Here is a 19,161-nt window from a genome sequence, read left to right on the forward strand (position 1 = left end):
ACCCGAAACATCAACTTTCCTGCTCTTCTGATGCTGCCTGGCCTGCTGTGTTCCTCCAGCTCCATACTGTGTTATCTATTAGTTCATCTGTTTTGTTTTGATTGCTATGTGCATTCAAATGCAATGCCTTAAGTTTTGTCTTTCAATTATTTTTGTAATCTCTACTTGTATCTCTTGATCTACATCTCCTGGTTTCTCTTTATGCAATCTGTCTGTTAACGTCCTCAAAAACCTTTAATAAATTTGTCAAACATGATTCAAGTTTCAGAAAACCATTTTGATTCTGTATAATTGTATTAGGATTTTCTGAATGTCTTTCTAATATCTCTTTAAGAAAGAGTATTAGAATTTTCCTAATGACACGTGTTAAACTAATCCTGGTTTCCTGCTTTCTGTACCCTTCCTTCCTTGAATTGTGGTGTTACATTTATGATATTTCAATCCAATGGAGCCCTTCCAGAAGCTCAAGAATTTTGGAATATTGAACTGATGCATCTACAATCTCTGCAGCTATTTCTTTTGTCACCATATGATGCAGGCCATCCGGTCCAGGGAACTTGTCAGTCTTTGATCCCATTCGTTTTCCTAACACTTTCTAATGATTGTGATTATTTTAAGATCTCCCAACCCCTTTTTTCTTTGCTTTTCTGCAGTGAAGACAAGTCTACAAAATACTTATAGTTCTTGGAGTTCTGAAGAAGGCTCACTCGACCTGAAATATTAATTTTACTTTCTCTCCATAGGTGTTGAGTTTTACCAGCAATTCCTGTTTTTACTTCTGATTTCCAGCATCCACAGTTCTTTGTTTTTTATTACTAAATACAAGTTTTCTATAAGTTCCTTGTTTCCTATTATTAATTTTTCAGTCTCACCCTATAAGGTACCAATGTTCACTTTTGCTACTCTGTTCCTTTTTAAATACTTTGAGAAGCTTTTGCAATCTGTTTTTATATTTTTTGCTAATTTTCTCTCTACTCCAATTTCTGATGCTGTCTTTTCAGGAATCCTTTGCTGGTTTCTAAAATGTTCTCTATCTTTCATCTTGCGAATGATCTTTGCAGGATTATACATCTTTTCTTTTAATTTGATATTGTTGTAATAAAGGATGTGTGATTTTTATATTTTTTTAAAAGTTCAGATTTTCAACTAGTGGGATATGAGTGTTGGTATATTTTTGTTAAGGGGTTTAAAAATTAACCAGGTTAGTCTTTCTTGAACCATGCTTTTAAACTGGCATGTGCCTCCTGGAGTGTTAATGGAAGCTTGTGTTGGATAACACTGAAGATAAGGGAATCAATATGAGATTTTACAGTGGACTAGAATGAGTTAACTGCGAGCTGGATAGAAGACATTGTAGGAAGTGGTTTCCTAAGGTAAATAGGTTACCATGCCAAGGTTCAATCTGCAGTTGGGAAGAATGAACAGAATGACATTCCAGCTGCCGTGAAGACCAATCGGGGGTTAAATTACAGTTGAGACCATAAATGGTGAACGATTTGCAAAAACCAAAGGAATTCGACAATTGCCAGCTATGTATGGTAAAACCATTTGGAATTGGACAAGTTTCACTAGCAACTCCAAATAAGGAAATCGGAATGCCAACTTGTCAGGTCTGAACTTTATAATTAGTAGCCCAGGGAACCCCGATTTCAACAGGAAGACACAACCTACATCAGCCGGCATAGGTGGTGAAGACATTGAGAAAAGTTCCAGCCTGGCCAACTGACAATTCTCCCGGCTAATAAAATTTAGGGTTAGTTACAGAATGTAGGGTAGTGAAAGACAATGATTGAGATATCTCCACTAGTTAAAAACATGTATTATTTAAGTACTTAATAAATTCATTGAGTTTTATGGAGCTCTAAGTGTCTCCATTGTATCTTTGTCTATGCTTATACTGTTGTCTCTCCGAGGCAGGCAACACTTGTTTATATCATTGGGATTATGGCCGGATTGAAAAAAAACATTAGGCCATTAGCTTAGCAAGATCTAAGATGAGTAAGTTTTTAAAATTTATATCAAAAGCTATTGGGTACAGCTAAAGGAAACCTGGCTGAAGTAAAATGCAAGTATCGTCTCTGCTAGGAAAGGAGACTGTTCAGAACAGTTAAGGAAATAGGTTACATCAGTGAAAGAGTGTAGTTTGTGAAACTTTCAGACAGGAGTGTTTGGTTGGAACTCTGTATTTAATTAAAAGACAATGCTCTCATTTGTATAAATATTCAAGGTAACAGCATCACATCTCTCAAGATTGGAACTGAGAAGAAGCAGTTCAGACAAATCTACAGATTTGATAGCAAAGGTAAATTTCTTTGGTTTTTAAGTAATTGTGAAGTGATTATGTTGAGTGGATGGATTTTGTCTCAGCATGTGTTTTGAAATCTTTTAAATTGTGTTATATTCAGATAGATTAGTTTGTTTTATTTTATTTTCTACTTCCTTTGGATAATAAACTTCTGTTTCATTGTTAAAACAAAATTTGTAGCCTTGTGTAACTATGTTTCGGTGAAAGACTGGTGTGTTAAATTTTAAAAATAAAGATCCAAGAATATTTCATTCTGATGTCTGACTTGTACAGTAATAATGTCAGTGGGCACCTTAATTCTGCCCTTCACTTCCTTAGTTGGCCACAGAACAAAGAACAAAGAACAAAGAAAGTTACAGCACAGGAACAGGCCCTTCGGCCCTCCAAGCCTGCGCCGATCCAGATCCTCTATCTAAACCTGTCGCCTTGTTACACAGTCTTTCTTTCTCAGTGGAGTATATTTTGAGTGTTATGAAATATCCCCTTAAATGTCTGCCTTGCTTCTCTTTCAACTTATCTTTTAAACTATTTTCCCATTCTTCTTTAGCTAACTCTTCTTCCAAACCCACCTGTAATACCATTAAGTTTCAGATATTAGTTTCAAACTCACTTTCAACCTACGTGTAAAATTCAAGCATGTCATGATCAATGTCAGCTAGAGGATTCTTTACTGTAAAGTCATTAGTCACTCGTTACACAGTTTCATCATACCTTACCTGGTCTAAAACAGTCTGTACCCTGGTTGGTTCCAGAATGCATTGTTCAAAGAAACTGTCCCTAATATACCTTATGAATTCATTCTCCAGGTTACTCTTGCCAATTTGGTTACAAATTGTACAACTAATATGAAAAATAAAATTTTCCTTGAATTTTGAAGCATCTTTCCTACAAGCCTCCATTATTTCTTAACTTATCCACTATTCTACAGTGTAGTTACTGTCAGATGCGTATAAAATACTTCCATCAATGCCTTTTTTCTGTTGCTATTTCTTAGCTCCACCCAAACCATGTAAATTTTTCACTACAATACTGATCTCATCCTTGATGAACAGAGCTAGTTCACCTCCTTTTCCTTTCTTCCTACTTTCTAAATGCCAAACACCCTTGAATATTTAGTACCCAGCTGCAGTCACTTTGCAGCCATTTCTCCGTAATGGCTGACATATTGTACTTACTTATTTTTATTTGTGTGATTAATTCATCCATGTTGTTATGAATTCTACATGCATTCTGTCTTTTTATAATTTTTCCCAATTCTGACCTTATTTGCGGGTGCACATGTATACATGTATGCCCTGTTCCTTCTTGTCACACTCCATTTTAATTATCTGAATACTAACCTGAAATATTGCCTTGTCCTTTCCCTTTAATTTTCCAGATCTCCCATCACGAATATACAGATGCAAAGGATATGTTTTCCCTCAGCGGTTAGTGAACTTGTGGAATTCTTTAATGCAGAAATCTGTTAAGGCTGGGTCATTAAATATATTCAAGGCTGAGATAGGTTTTTAATCAGTAAGTGAATCAAAGATTATGGGGATAAAGCAGGAAAGTGAGAGTTGAGGATTATTGGATCGTCCATATCTCATGGAATGGCAGAGCAGACTCAATGTGTCAAATGACCTATTTCTACTGCTGTGTCTTACGATTTTATGGTCCAACCTAAGTAATTCACATATATTATAGCACCCCTCTGTCACCAAGCCAAGCTACAAGACAGCAAAGCTCAGTAAGGTGGAGGCTGCAAGGTCTGTACGATATCATATGCCATGATATAGTGATCACATCTTAAGCATGACCCTCAAAGATAAATTGCAAATCTGCTATGAGACATAACACAACATTACCCTCTTCCCAAAGGAAACAAATTCCAAAAAGATAGACACGGTTTAACATAAGAACTTGTTGAAAATCAACAATTATACAGACATGTAAAAACAGAGTTAATGAGATTAATCAATTCAAATTCTGATATAATGTTTTGGAGATTTGACAGCTCATCATGATCTGCTGATTGTACACCCATCAGAAGAGAGATGTTTTATTCTCAGCTGCTGTTGGTTGACAATCTGGTTGTCTTGCTGTTGGTTGCTGTCACTCAACATCATTGCACAATCGTTCTTAGAGTTTCCTTCTTCACTCTCTAAGTGCGTAGTTGGTGTATTGTATTGATTACACATTGTTCTGAACTGGCTTCTGTTCATTTGTAATATTGCACCCCATGATCAGAATTGACTTCATTTGACATAGGCTGATTTCATATCTTAGAAACCTTTGTTGGTATTCAGGTATTTGTGACTGGATTCGTGAATCACGCTCTCTGTCCATTGCATAGTTGTAGAAGTTCTCGATCTGCTCACTGGTTTCTTTCATTCTCCTTTGGCATTGAAGAAGAATGTCTTGAGTCTTAGAGTAGTTAGACTGCTCAGCAAGGTTGTTTGTATTTGCCTTCCAAGAATATGCTGTGCTGTGGATGGTGAGCCCTTCTGCATTGGTGTTGCATGAAGATGTAATAATGCAATGTAAAATCTTACTTTGTTGATTAACATTGGATAAGCATGGATTTTTACATTAAATACCTTCCGTTCTGCTGGATGTTTGAAAATGGATAGCTGGGTGATGATGTGATATGGGTCACTCCCCACTTAGCGCATGGTTCTTGAATTAGTTTTGCTGGTGAACTGCGATTCATTGTCAGATGCTATCTACTCTGGTATGCGAATAAGATGAAAATGTCAGTTATTGCTTCAGTAATAGTTACACTTGTGTTTTTAAGCAGTCAAACAATAGAAAATTTGGATAAGTAATCTGTCACAAGAATGTAATTTTCTACATGTACAATAAATAAGTACATTGTCATTTTTGTCCAAAGGGTGAAAGGAAGATTGTGTTGATATAGAGTCTCTGCTGCTGGGTTATTAGATAGACTGATAAATCCCTAGCCAGTACACTGGCTCACAGACTAGTCTTCTTGTGTTTAAATACCCAAATATCATTAGTATAACATGGTCACAATATCCTGGTATAGTGTTTTTGATATTAGGACTTCTCATTGATAGTGACTTGCTGCTGAATTACAAATTAATTTCTGAATGGCCGAAATAAGTAAATATTCCAAAGAATGTCTGAACACTATAAGGCTACGCTTGAATAAATCTTTAAACACCAATCCATGATGTTGCACTGCTGCCATCAGTAGGTGAAGGTTTTGGTCATACCTTTATCTGACCCACGGTTGCGATGTCATTAGCTATGTACACACAGTCAAGCACATTGTCAAAACTCTTTCCATGTGCTGTTGGAATGGTCTTGATTTATGAATATCTGAAACTATTACTATCAGAAACAGTATCATCCAAATGGCATCTGGAAAAATTTAGGATGCAGTTCTTCCAATGTTGGTACTTTGTATGGACACCTTGTTAGTTAGAGGTTGAGGGACATTGGATCTGGGCATACACTTATAGTATGTTAGGAGACTATTTGACTCAACCACCCTTTCAGGCAGTGAGTTACAGACTCCCATGACCCTTTGAGTGAAAACATTTCTCCTCAAATCTACTTTCCAACCTATGTCTTTCATAACCTTTTTCACTTCTATCAGGTTATTCACCTCTTCACCGTTGCTGCTCCACAGTAAACAATTCCAGCCCATCGAATCTTTCCTCATGGCTCAGATGCTGCAGCCCAGGCGGTATCCTCAGAAATCTCCTTTGCACGCAGTCTATTGCAATCACACCCTTCCTATAATGTGGTGACCAGAATTGTATACATATTCCAGTTGTTGTCTAACCAGTATTTTATGCACCTCCAGCATAAACCTCCTTGCTCTTGTATTCTATGCCTCAATTAATAAAGGCAAGTATCCCATTTGTTCTGTGTTACATTCAGTAATCTGTGAATACATACACCAAGGTCCCTCTGATCCTCAATACTATCCAGGGTCCATATTGTAACCTCTAGCCTTATTAGCCCTCCCCAAGTGCATTAAGTCACACCTTTCCAGGTTGAATTCCACATCCCAGTGCTCTGCCCACCTGACCAGTCCGTTGATATCCTCCTGCAGTTTACGGCCACTCTCCTCACTATTTACCACATTGCCAATGTTCATGTCATCTGCCAAACATATCCTCTTCATTTAAGTCCAAACAATTAATGTGCATCACAAACAGCAAAATCCCAGTACTGAGACCTGTGGAACTCTATAGGAAAAAAACTTTTAATTACAGAAACATCCCTCCACCATTAGCCTCTGTTTCCTGCCTCTCAGCCAATTTTAAATTCAACATGCCACTTTGCCTTGGTTTCTATGGGGTCTTACTTTCTGGATCAGTCCACCTGGAGAACGTTATCAAAAGACTTACTAAAGTCCATGTAGACCACATCAAATGCATTTCTCTTGTCAACAATCCTTGTTACCTCCACAAAAAAATTCAAAGATGTCAAACATTGAGCTTGTACCTTAAAGGAATATCAACAGTTCCTGCGAGACTTAACACAACATAGGTTCCTACACTTAATGAGGATGGCAACGTCAAGCCTACTACATGGTGAAGTGCAGTTTGGGTTTAGCTGCATACACAAGAGAGGGAATGTTATCTAAGTTGCTTCTGTACCCATCTGAAAGCTGGCAGTAAGAAGTACAGCGAAATGTGGGTGAAGTGCTGGCCAAGAGAAGTGCCTCCCAAAAAGTTGGAAAGTACCTATTGAGCAATGAGCAGGCTCTCAGAAAAGGACTGTTATTTTACATGGTCTGCTCTTTCTCCAGAGTTAGCTGCAAGGGTGTAGATAGTCATCAGCCTGCCTGCTCTTAGGCTAATTGAGGTCATTACGTGACCAATTAAAGACCATTTTTCCTGTTGCTGTTAGGATTCTACCAGCAAATGGTGAGGAGAACTTTGCCAACCATAGCACAGCCAAATCTGGTGGGCTCCCTGTAGGGTTGGTGAAGGGAGATCGCTCCTGATTGGGTACCCTCTGACCCCTGAAGGTCATCAGCAACAACAGCTACCCCCCTGGCAAAAATTCCCCCTGCATGAGCTGCTGGCCCTCTGATTGCTCTTGGAGTTAAGACATGCTGCCTTAGAAGATTGGAAGCCACGACCTCAGGCAACTAATTAAAAAATGTAAAGAGAGAGATGTGGCTGCCAGAACAGTTGGAGCTGGCTGGCCCCTGACTTCTGACTTGCCGGTGAGGCTACGACCTCCATGTGCAATACCAGCTGACAGTGCATTGAAATTATATTGAAATAGCCATGATGGGGCTCTTCAGTATAACTGATCAAAGCATTCCCAGCTTGTTTGTTTCACTGAAGAGCCCTTCCTTCATGTACTCAACACAGTCACAAAACAAATTACTGACAGGTCAAGAAACATGTTCTGTAGCTGGGAGATCGATGGTTATAGGTTTAAGCAGGTTTAATTCCCTTCATAATTGTAATATGTCAGGAAGCTCAATTGAAAAGGAACATTGTTTATTGTTGAACACCAAAATGGAGTTATTACTCGTGGCGTATATAGGCCAGTCCCAGCCTGGGACAGACAACTCTGAAGAGCCACCTGGATCTGCTTTATTAAGGATTCAGATGATGCTTTCCAGCTGGCCAGGCCATCCCAAGGGAATTCATACCCAATGAGCTTCACATGGAGTTTACTTAGTGATTCCCCATGATTATCACATCCCTCCACCTCTGAGTCTGAGTGTTCCCCTCGCTCCTGTGATAATGGGGCCTCTTACGTCATTTTGCCCATGGATCCATTCCTGTTGTTTTCCGGTTGGAACCTTTTCTGTATCTGGTTAAGGAGTGTAAAATAAATAGATTACGACCACTGAAAAGCCACCGCAGGGGGCTTGTCCCCCGTGGCGATCTCTGACTGAGCTTCCGCTGCCTCTGTCTCCATCTCCTGGTTCTCAGGAAAGTTTAAGAAAATCAGGTTAAGTCTAGTCTGAAGGTGTTGGCCCATCAATAGTTCCACCAGGTTACCCCTGTTATCATATATGGTGTTGTCCTATAGTTGAAGAGGAAACTTTCAAGCTTTGTTTTCTAAGAATCTGCAGCTTGCTTTCTCATGCTTCTTTTGAATATCTGGACCCACCATTCAGCCAGACTGTTTGAGGATGGGTAGTAGGGGTCTGTGCAGATGTGCCTTAGCCTGTTTGTCTTCACTAAGGTCTAAAACTCCCTGCTGGTAAATGAGGTTCCGCTGTCTGTTACAAGGACCTCAGGTATACCACATGCTCTAAAAGATTAGTGGAGTTTAACTATGGTGTTGTTAGAGATAGTCAAGGGTAATCGGTGCATGCTGATCCAATTTAAATGGGTGTCAATAAGAATTAAGAATGTAGAGCATGTAAATGGCCCTGCAAAATCTGCATATACTTGCACTAGGGTCTCCCCAGCCTTTCCCATAGTGCAATGAAGCTGCTGGAGGGGCCTTCTGGTTTTTCTGGTAAATTTTTGATCAAGTCTTCAAAATCTGTGTCTATGCCAGGCCACCAAACAATCCTTGTTGCAGGCATTTTTATTTTAGAAATTTCTGGGTGGCTATTGTGCAATTTTTGTAGTATGGTCTCTGGTCTGGATGCGGGACAACCACCCAGGGCTCCTCACATGATAATGCCATCTTCTATACTCAACTCCTGATACTTTGAGATATAGAGTTTCAACTCTTCTGCAGGGTATCCTTGTGGTTAACCATTTATTGAATTGAATTAGTCTTTACTGTCACATATACTCAATGAGTATAGTGAAAAGTTTATCGGTCGCCACTTACTGCGCCACTGAGGTACAAAGGTACCTAGGTACAGCTTCTTTAGTTACAAGATCTTAGAAAATAGAGAAATAGAATGTCCAGCATTGCAGAAATAAAAGTTCAGGACAATGGTCTTCCAATCCAGACCATGCTGGCACCTAGCCTCCAGGCCCTGGCTCCAGACCACGCCAGGCTTCACCTTGAGGATCATGAGGCAGGGAGATCACTCCAGACTGCCATACCAGGCTGAGAACACCATGCTGGGAGGCTGCTACAAAAGCTGGGGAGACCATACACTAGCCGGTAGGTGGCCACGTCCTGCCAGGAGGGCGCTGCGCCGCACTGGGAGGCTGCTACGGGCGGCTGCTACAGGAGGCCGCTGCATCAGTCCAGGAGGCTGCTATGGGAGGCCTCTGCGCCAGGCCAGGAGGCTGCTATAGGAGGCCTCTGCGCCAGGCCGGGAGGCTGCTATAGGAGGCCTCTGCGCCAGGCCGGGACACTGCTATGGGAGTTCTCTGCGCTAGATCACCAGTTATCAGAAGCCCCATGCAATTTGCTGAATGGGCCATGCCAGTACTCCTGGTTTTAAAACCTGATAACTCGATCTGTCTCTGTGGGGATTATAAATTATAGAGTCAAGGAGTCATAGAGTCATATAGCACGGAAACAGACCCATCGGTCCAACCAGTCCATGCGAACACAATCCCAAACTAAACTAGTCCCACCTGCCTGCTCCTGGCCCATATCCCTATTTCCTATTTGTGTACCTATCCAAATGTCTTTTAAACGTTGTAATTGTACCCGGATCCACCACTTCTTCAGGAAATTTATTCCACATGCAAACCACCCTGTGTGTAAAAAGTTTGCCTCATGCTTTCTTTACATCTCTCTCCACTCACCTTACAAATGTGCCCCCTAGTTTTGAAATCTCCTATCCTATGGAAAAGACACTAACCCTATTTATACCTCTCATTACTTTATAAGTTCATCAGGCCACCACTCAACCTCCTACACTCCAGTGAAAAAGTCTCAAACTATCCAGCCTTTCTTTATAACTCAAACCTTCCTTACCCAGCAACATCCTGATAAATCTCGTCTGAAACCGCTCCAGCTTGATAATATCCTTCCTATAACTGGACGACCAGAACTGCACATAGTATTCTGGGAGACCACATCAATGTCCTTTACAACCTCCACATTGATGGTCAACAGAACTTGCTGCTTAGACAGGTACACTCTGCCATGAATAGAAGACTTGTGTGCAAAGCTGATTGGGCTCACATATCTTCTAAGTTGGATATAAGCCACACCTACCTCCGACAGGAGCTTGAGGGGTCATCTCGGAAGTACGTACCATAAATATTCATAAAGGGCTGTATGAGTATATTCACTTGACTTTTGGGTTGTCTTCAGCTTGCACCATTGATGTGTCTCCAGCTGTCTACTGAATAGGTCTGAATCACCTGTACATTTATAAATGCAGTTGTAGAAGAGGAAGCTGTTTACAGTGACAATGTAAAAAATGTATTTGCTCTGTCAGTGGCTAGGACTGCATACAGTAGTGTGTACCTCTGGCCCTCTCTACCCCGAAGAAAGTGGCAAATAATTACAAATTATTTCATTGCGTTTTCTTTCTCCCTTCCTGCACTGTAAGTGTCATTGCTCAGCAAGAAATGCAGGCATCCTCACAGGGCCTGGGAGAATTACAGTTTATTTTCCCTTCACCTTCGACAATGTCTGATGAGCAAGAAGGCTCCACGCATTTTTTTCATTCCACTTTGTGGAAAGCTACCTATTCTCCTTATAGCCACGAAGACAGACTGACTTTATAAAAAATATTGCTGGCTCTCATCTCACATTCCACCCACACTGGATATCTGTAAAGTCGTTTCGGTGACTTTTTAATTAATTTCATTTCAATGACAAATGTATTGCTTCACTGAAAGGGTTAAAACTTCAGCCTCTATGCTCTACTATGTAAGAAAAGGCATAATGTTGTATTTGCATGCAGTTCAATCACTTTAAATTGGCTAATTTAGTTGAAATGTTGAGCTCAGGGGGTGAGTTGAACGCCTCCAGAAATCCCAGATTTGCAGCTTGACTTCCCATCATGGCCTGAAGCACTTCTAAACCAGATTCAGTTCCTCAGAACAAACATCAGAATCTCATTGGCTGCGATCATAAACACAGCTGAATGGACCACCCAAGCTGTAGGCCGTGACAGCTGCCTTTCCCCTGGGTTCCCTGTGGCTAACATACAATTTGCTCAGTGTGTGCCTCTGTTATTATCCTAGTTTGTGTGATGCTCATACATATAAACTCTGTACTGTGTTGAGAAGAAATCAAAGCCTGATAACAGAAGGGAAAGGCATAGGCAGACCTGGGTGTTGATGTCAGAGCCATCAATAGCAATTTCTTTTTGTGTTTGCAAACATCTGTTTTTTCTATATGTTTTTGAGTCACAAACAGAAAGATTGATTACTGTAATTAGTTTAGCAAGAATTTGAAGCTGTGTTTAATGTGTTTCACAAAATATGTATTCAGAGAAACATCAGTCAAAAGCACTCTGGGAAAGAATTGATCTGACTTTCTCTAAATATTATGAACTTAGAAAAAGAGGCACGTTTTATTATGCTTTCTGCATTTAGGCATTATTCTTTAAATGAGAAAAGGTTGCATGAGATTTGATTCCTGGCTGTTCATGAGTCTAACCATACTCAAGTCAATCTCTACAAATATGTAAGAGGCTGACTATCCTTCAAAATGTTTTGTCATTGCGGGAAAATGCCCTACCTTAATGTGCCAGATGATCCAGCAAATCTGGTAACATATGATTGAGGCTGTGGAGTCCATGGTTTGAATCAGCCTGGTGAATCAATTTGTTCATTGCATTTTATTTAAATTTCCATTAAAGGAGTCACTGGGTGCCACAAGGACGTCCTTTCTGACAAGTTAAGGTCATCGATAGATACAAATGAAAGTATAAGAGAAAGAAATCACTCATAAAAAAATAAAAATTAAGAGTAAGGAGTTTACTGAAAAATGCGAAGATGAAATAAGAAATGAGGTCCTGCTGTAGCAGTTAAGACATACCTTTTCCAAAATTTCTTCGAACTGCTTGGAATTGCATTCTTCGGTTTATAGTTTAAAAATATATTTGCATATTATTGTTTTTTCTTATTTCTCAGGGTGGATTTCTAAATGAATTTCATGTTTGAATGAATGCCAATTTCATGTTTTAAAGTGTACATAACCATTAGTGAGGATTTTCACCAGACTAATCTGCATGAAACTAATTTACTCACAGAAAATGATATTTTCTCAGGAGCCACAATACTTTGGAATAAGGATACTTTGAATATGATGACACCCAGTGGTGAAATGTCATTTATATCTTTGAAAAGACCTACACTGATGTCAACTGTGGAGCAGCCCCTACAGGACCTCTAGTTCATAACATCAGGCACTGAACTGTATGGACTAAATATTTAGCATCCAACAGGGATGGATGGGCCTGGAATTTTATGGCATCAAGTGACAGGCAGGTGCTCCAGATTTTATGGTGGCTCAGTGGTTGGCACTGCTGCCTCACAGCACCAGGGACCCGGGTTCAATTCCACCCTCGGGCGACTGTCTGTGTGGAGTTTGCATGTTCTCCCTGTGTCTGCGTGGGTTTCCTTTGGGTGCTCCAGTTTCCTCCAACAGTCCAAAGATGTGCAGCCTAGGTGGATTGGCCATGCTAAATTGTCCGTAGTGTTGAGGGATCTGTAGATTGGGTGGGTTATAGGGGAATGGGTCTGGGTGGGATGCTCTGATGTTCAGTGTGGACTTGTTGGGCTGAAGGCCTGTTTCCATGCTGTAGGGATTCTATTCATTCAGGCAGGCTTTGCTGCCCTCCCTCCTGCTGGTTTCAACTACAGCCCCAGGCTCCAATGAGTTAGTTTGGCTACTAAGACCTTTTAGCATTTAAGACATAAAAGGGTTGCAGAGGGGACACATCAATCTTGAGGTGTCCTATCTCTCACTTGTAAGGGTATCCTGCTTTTGCTTCCAAATTGGAGGCCTTCGTATTGATCATTTAACTGCAAACGCTCACTTTCTATCTGTCTATCCACAATTGCACAATTCAGGGAAAATCACAATGAATGAATGTTATCCACACTGTGTGAGCTTCTAATCCCTATTTTAGCTGGTCAGCGGGGTCCTGAAGCCTGCCTTATATATTTAGTAAGACTGTGGTCTGCAAAGAACAGATAACCAATGATATTGTTAGTTTGCATTCTCTGAAAACATGTGATACTGCATGAAATCAGTTGCAGTACTTAGAAACTTTAGACCTAAAAATTGGTTTCCTCCAATTTCAGGTGAATGGGTTCCACTTGTTATCATTAGGACTAGACCTGGACAAAATAATGGATGGAGAATGACTGCAGAATGCTGATGCAAAGGGAATTAGACGTTTGCTGCATGAGTCACTAAAAAATTCTATCCAAATGCAGCAGGTCATCAGGAAGACTAATGGGATGCTATTCCTTCTTATGTGAGGAACTGAACTTAAAAGTAAGGATATTATGCTTCAGTTTCCGGGGCGTTGGTGAGACCACATCTCAAATCCTCTGTGCAGTTTGGATCTCTTTTTTTAAGGAAGGATGTAACTGCTTTGGGGGTGGCGGTGTGTTCAGAAGAGGTTTACTAGATTGATGCCTGGGATGAGCAGATTGTCTTATGAGGAAGATTGGACATGCTGAGTATTTTTCCACTGGAGACAACCTCCTTATTTTCCTCCTGAGGTGGTTCCCGTACATCTGGTGGGAATGGAAGAAGATGCAGTACTATAACGGACTGGAAGACTTCATAATTCCAATACATTTGCCCGCTGACATACAGAGATTGCATATTGATGGGTTCGCAATTGATACCTCTCTGCATCATAGAGAATCCTGCTACCCTGAAAAAGGAACATGTCCACTCCCCTTGCTTCTCTGTGCTTAAAGAAGCAAACAGTGACCTATATTCTCCTGCCAGAGAGTATCACTATCGCCTCTAGATTCAGCAATGAATGGTAACCTGGGTAAGGCTTGCAATGTCTGCTGGAAAGATGTTGAGAGTGAAGATGATTTTGACAGCCATAGGCAGTGTCTTACTTGCCCTGCTCAGAATTAATCTATGGCCACTTCCCTGATGAATTGCAGATACCTCACGTATTGCACCTGGCTGAGGTAGAAGGAGACAAGCTCCCTGCAAACGTTTGGTGATCAAGCCCATTTTGGAGAGCCCTCCTTCTACTTCGAGACAGTCCCTTTCTGAAGTCTTATTTGCCTTTCAGGTTGCACAGCTGGAGGGACAGCAACAATATGCACCATCACATGTAGCAGTCTTTCTGTAAACAGGTCACAAAAGTGACCGCTCTATCAAGTGAGCAACGCTTCATTCCAAATTCAGCAAGTGATCACAACTGGTCCAAATCTAGCTGACCTTCACATCAAGGCAGCATTTCACTAGTTATGGCAAAATTGGAATTAGTGGGAATCAGGGGCAACTCCCTACTGTTGGGAGTCACACCTAGCATAAAGAAAGATGGTTGTGGTTGTAAGAGGTTAATCATCTCAGCACCAAGATGTCACTGCAGGGGTTCATCAGGATTGTGTGCCATGTCAAATCATTCTCAGCAGTTTCATCTATGACTTACCCTCCATCATTTCAGCCCCTCAAGCCTGCTTTGCTAACCTATAAGATAAAAGCTGATATACCCCAGGCCTCAACTCTTCTTTCACGCCAGCTCCTCATGGTCCCCAATATTGCAAAATTCTATCTACCTCCTCTCTAAATACTTTCAGTGATCTAGCCTCCACAACTCTCTCTGGAAGAGAATTCCAGTTATTCACTATCCCTGAGAGAAAAAAATACTTTGCATCTGAGATTTAAATGACTGTCCCCTTACTTTCTAAATATGTGCCCTAGCTAGAGATGAAGTAGGGATGTTCGTTGATGATTGCATAAGCTCAGCACCATTTGTGAGTCCTCAGATACCAAATCAGCTCATGTTCCACATCCAGGCTTGGAATGAGAAGTGTGCCATCTTTAAGACACTCTGCAGTAACTCTTTAATGCTTCTCCTCAACACCTTTCCAACCGATGATCTCTACCACCTAGAAAGTCAAGGGTGGCAGATAAATGGAAACACCACCCACCTCTAAGTTCCCCTCCAAGCTGTACACCATCCTGACTTGGAATTATATTGCAACTTTTCAACTTTTGATGGGTCAAATCCTTGCTCTCCCTTACTAAGAGAGACCTACACCCCAAGAACTGCAACTGTTAAAAGTGGCAGCTCACTCCCAACTCCTCCAGAGCAACTGGGCATGGGTAATAAATGCCAGCCTAGCCAGCGATGCCCACATCCTAAGAATAAATTTTTTAAAAGTAGACTCCACAGTAATTCCACAAAGTTTGCCAGATCAACAGAAATTCAAAAGCACTTCAAGTTGTTTGGCTGCAGGTGATTAGCACAGGGTATTCACTAGAGCTGCAGAAATGAGTCTCACCTTACCCTGAGAGGCTGTCTGATGGCATGATCTACCCACTGCAATAGCATCTGTACATGTCCATCATGCCTAAATGAACACTCTTCCCAGAACAGGGTGCAGCAAGAACAATGGGGGAAATATGGAGGAAACATAGCACATGCCGTTCTGAGGCAATACAGTGCCAATATTTACAACCTTAGCCTTTTACCAATTTGTCTGGGTGATTCAATTTTCACTTCAAAGTGTTGCATTAGGAAGAAGGAAAAGCTTACATTTATATTTGTTTTAATGACCTCAGGATATTCCAAAGTGCTTTATAGCCAACTAAATATTTTGAAATTTAGTTACTGTCGTGATGTAGGAAATGCGTCAAGCAATTTGCAGATAGCAAGTTTCCATAAGGAGCATTATTTTATGGCCAGATAATTTTTTTTTAAGTGATATTAATTGAGGAATAAATTTTGGCCAAGGCAGTTCACCCTGTTTCAAAACTGGATTTCATCCAACCTAATGTTTGTCGACAAAGTCAAGCAAAGTGTGGTAAGCATCTGACTGTTGTTGTGCCCATCCTTAACGTGCTTGTTGCTGACCCTTGGTGCCCAAAATTGTCCCATTTCTTCATGAGGACAAAAATTCAATGAAATGAAATTCATTGAAGTGTAATTTCCAGTAGACTATATGATCATTATAACTAACTGATCATCAGTCAATTTTCCAGTCACCATGCAATTCACTATGTAATATTAAAGCACTAAATTGTAAACTTTAAATTATGTTTTAATAGCATATATATCACTTAATTGTAAACACATTGCCCTCAATTTTCTGCTGGCCAAACTGTTGTTTTTTCCAGTGCAGATGGGATTTGTGCATGAGACCCAGCCAAATTCCCACTGTAGCACTTTCCAAAAGGATTGCCTGGGAAATTTTTGAATTTTCCACTGTGCAATTCTACTACACCTTGAACTCCATGGAAGTCTCCACTAAAATTGGAAACTTGAGAGTATTCAGAATTACGTAAAATAGTTACTCAGGAATGTTAGACTACCTAGGACATAGTCTAACTCTCAAGTAACTGTTAACTGTTAACGATACCTTCCTTGGATCCTTTATCTTCCACCCATCCCAGACCTTGACCTGACACTCTGCACCCTGGGATTTGACTTCCAAACACATTACTGTATCTGAAACAACTCAAACTCCCTGCTGGATCAGAATTCCAGTTATTCACTATCCCTGAGAGAAAAAATTACTTTGCATCTGAGATTTAAATGACTGTCCCCTTACTTTCTAAATATGTGCCCTAGCTAGAGATGAAGTAGGGATCGAATATGACATCTCCAATCAATTGGACCGGACTGGACTCTTCCCGCAATCTCCTGCCGTAGCCAATTTCTCCCACCCATTCTGATTTACCTAAAATGCTGCATCAGTTACCTTGCCACCTTATATCTGGCATCCTACACACCTGGCACCCTACCCAGCTGACACCCTACTAACCAGGCACTGTACCCCCTACTCATCAGGCACCCTACACCTGGCACCCTAACCCCCACTCCAACTGGCATTCCCCACCCCTTGCAATTTACACATCCTCATTTGGAACCTTACCTAGCTAACACCACACCTATTTGGCACACTGGAACCCTACTCATCCAGTGTACAACTTGCTCGGCAGCTTACTCCCCACCCATCTAGTTGCACCTTTGCCTGTGCTAAACTGGCACTCTAACCAGCTGGTAACCTACCTACCTGGCATCCCATTCCTGTATGCATCAGGCACCAACTATCCAGCACCTTGATATCACAGATAACAAGGTGTAGAGCTGGATGAACACAGCAGGCCAAACAGCATCAGAGGAGCGGGAAAGCTGACGTTTCGGGCCTAGACCCTTCTTCAGAAATGGGGGAGGGGAAGGGGGTTCTGAAATAAATAGGGAGAGAGGGGAAGGCGCATAGAAGATGGATAAAGGAGAAGATAGGTGGAGAGGAGACAGACAGGTTGAAGAGGCGGGGATGGAGCCAGTAAAGGTGAGTGTAGGTGGGGAGTTAGGGAGGGGATAGGTCAGTCCAGGGAGGATGGACAGGTCAAGGGGGCGGGATGAGGCTAGTAGGTAGGAGATGGGGTGGGGCTTGAGGTGGGAGGAGGGGATAGGTGGGAGGAAGGACAGGTTAAGGAGGTGGGGATGAGCTTGCTGGTTTTGGGATGCAGTAGGGGGAGGGGAGATTTTGAAGCTTGTGAAGTCCACATTGATACCATTGGGCTGCAGGGTTCCCAAGCGAAATATGAGGTGCTGTTCCTTCAACCTTCGGGTGGCATCGTTGTGGCACTGCAGGAGGCCCAGGATGGACATGTTGTCTAAGGAATGGGAGGGGGAGTTGAAATGGTTCGCCACTGGGAGTATTCCCACTGCCACTATTCTCCAGCATCTGCAGTTCCTACTATCTCTGAAACCTTGATATCAACACTTACTTTATGTACTTACAGCTTGACAGTTAAATATCAGAGTGCAGCAGCTGATTGTTGTAAAAAGGGTTGCATGGTTTGCCTTCTTCTGACAATTACATGCCAGCTCTGTATTTCTGAGAGAGCCCTGAATGGAATCTCCTCTCAGAAATGCAGGGATCCTTTGCTTTCTTAAGAAAAGAGGCAGGGTGGCAATCTGCTTGAGATTGCTACTCCTCAGAAAATCTGGCCCATTGAGTTTTACAAACAATTCATTGAAACTCCTTGAGTATCAGTAAACTCATTATCCAGCTGCTGTTCTTTCCTGATCTTTGAGCAAAGCCCTTTCATTAAGTTGATCATAAAACACAGATTATCAGCAAAATTAGGATGAATTTTGATTTTGCAAATGTACTTAAATTTTCGGATTTTCTGGTTATGTTCATCTCATGGCTACTTCGGTATCAGACAATCATTCATTTGCTTTTAGTTGTTTGTTAGCATCTGAGGAGTCCTGTTTCACATTAGTAACAATATAACTATAATTGTTTGGCGCAACCAGGGAAAGTTGTCATATAAACATTCACATTCTTGGCAATCATGAATTGAACATCATCATTAAAAGAAGATTTTACTCCAAATAAAAAAAAGTAAAAGAATTAAAACCAGTTAACTAATATGAAGAGTTAGGGGTCTTTTAGGATTAACATCTGTCTTTGTTTTGGGAATTTTATGGATATAGGATATTGTCTCCTTGAAGATTATTGATCTGTAGCCCAGAAGGGAAGAAGCATATACTTGCATTGACTGTTTCTCCATTTACTGCCAAGGGAATTAGACACATATTAATTTCTATGATATCACACCTGATCATAGACCCTTCCTAGATTGATCATTTAAGCACATCACGCAAGAAAATTGATTCTAATGTCTCACTCAAACTCCTCCTGAGACATTGCAGTCAACCCTCCCTCTTCTAAAAGACCACCAGAAATAGTCTCCTCTTTGTAAACTTCCAGGATGGGAAAGTGTCACAGAAAGTCTCATGACCAGATAACTTAAAAAAAAAATTCCTTTTTCTGCCGTAGCTTCACCAACAAACTGTCACTTAAGTTTGATTGGGTATATTT

This window comes from Rhincodon typus, chromosome 10 (genome assembly GCF_021869965.1).
Source record: "Rhincodon typus isolate 14 chromosome 10, sRhiTyp1.1, whole genome shotgun sequence".
Classification (NCBI taxonomy): Eukaryota; Metazoa; Chordata; class Chondrichthyes; order Orectolobiformes; family Rhincodontidae; genus Rhincodon; species Rhincodon typus.